The 1,745-nt window shown below is 45.6% G+C and overlaps 1 non-coding gene across 1 annotated transcript; it reads right to left on the bottom strand.

Moving 5' to 3' along the window:
• Nucleotides 1-211: 211 nt before the first annotated feature.
• trnag-ucc (transfer RNA glycine (anticodon UCC)) lies at nucleotides 212-283 on the bottom strand. The gene has a single exon. It is a non-coding gene; the product is annotated as a tRNA-Gly (tRNA).
• Between the last annotated feature and the right edge of the window lie 1,462 nt (nucleotides 284-1,745).

Genomic DNA, 1,745 nt, shown 5'->3' with positions numbered 1-1,745 from the left:
CCTTCCTCACTCTCATTCGACCCTTGGCAAATCAGTATTTCCAGCATGTTTTTCCTCTTTTCCTTCGATAGGGAAAATAAATGAAGGTTGATAACATTTTACTGCAATTACACTCGATTCTGTCTTGGAAACAATTTCCAACTGAACTGCATCAAATTCGATTGTAAACTTAACAGTTTCTGATGGAAATAAACTAATAAGAACACTTAATTGCGATGGCCGGGAATCGAACCCGGGTCAACTGCTTGGAAGGCAGCTATGCTCACCACTATACCACCATCGCTGAAAATAATCAACATTAAAATAATTCCCAAACATCAGATCCTGAACAGACACTGCAGGCTGTTGGATTTTGTTCTTCATTTGAACTGGTTTCTGACGGATCCTTTCTCGCTCTGTTGCAGTTCCTGTTTCCGCCCAGTAGATTTAGCCAACCCCCAATCAATGGAAATTCCACACCAGCCAGTAATTCTTCACCTGATATCGGACTGAAGAGACAGTCGATACCTGCAATAATTGACCAGCTGGAAATACATTTTACCACAGCTCACATCAGCCATTGAGTAAAGTTAAATAATTCCATTAAATCATTACAGAGACCTGACGACCAACTGGGCAGGAATGGCAGCTTAATATTCAAGTCCATAAGAACTTTAAAAAGGACAGGGAAATAGGGAAAGGAGGAGGAGCAGCAATATTACTAAAGGACAATATTACAGCAGTTCAAAGATAGAATATCAGTGAGGGTGAGCGGGCAGTGTAAACACTCTGAGAGAGACCCATCACAAGTGCCCCCACTGTACTCCTCCAGAAGGTATAAGAAGGGCGAGTGCGGGAGGATTTCTTCATTCTTTGTGAAAGTGTTTGTGAGATTGTGGAAATGTCTGGAAGAGGAAAAACCGGCGGTAAAGCTCGGTCCAAGGCCAAGTCTCGCTCATCCCGGGGCGGACTGCAGTTGCCCATGAGCCGTGTTCACAGGCTCCTGTGAAAGGGGAACCATGCTGAACGTGTGGGTGCCGGAGCCCCCGTCTATCTGGCTGCTGTGCATCGAGTATCTGACGGCTGAAATCCTCGAGGTGACCGGCAACGCGGCCCTGGACAAACAAGAAGACCCGCATCATCCCCAGACACCTGCAGCTGGCCATCCGCAACGACGAGGAGCTCAACAAGCTGCTGGGACGGGTGACCATCACTCAGGGTGTTGTCTGATATCCAGGCCGTGCTGCTGCCGAAGAAATCCAGCATTGTGAGCTCCAAGAGCAAATAAACCGGCCAAGGCTTAATCTGATAACCCAAAGGACAGGACCAACCTGATTGAAATCTTTGAAGAAGGAACAGAAAGTGTAGACAAGTTTAATGCAGTAGATGTGATATATTTGGATTTTCCGAAGGCCTTCTATAATGTACCACATTGTAGACTCATGGCTAAGTTCAGAGCCCGTGGAGTCAGGGTCAGGTGCCAGAATGGATAGTAAGTTGGCTACAAAACTGAAAGCCGAGAATAGAGGTTAAGGGTCGCTACTCAGACTGGCAAAAGGTGGGAAGTGGAGTTCCAGTTGCTGGGACCACTGTTCTTCACAATTTACATTAACGATTTGGATTCGGGAATCGGAAGTACAATTCCAAAATTTGTGGACGACACCAAATTGGGGGATTTAGTTAATACAAAGGAAGAATGCATCAAAATGCAAGAGGACATAAATAAACTTGCAGAATGAAGAATCAGGAGGTCACACACTGCTTGG

The sequence above is a fragment of the Heptranchias perlo genome, unplaced genomic scaffold, assembly GCF_035084215.1.
Source record: "Heptranchias perlo isolate sHepPer1 unplaced genomic scaffold, sHepPer1.hap1 HAP1_SCAFFOLD_52, whole genome shotgun sequence".
Lineage (NCBI taxonomy): Eukaryota > Metazoa > Chordata > Chondrichthyes > Hexanchiformes > Hexanchidae > Heptranchias > Heptranchias perlo.
This window is presented reverse-complemented; position numbering and strand designations above follow the sequence as displayed.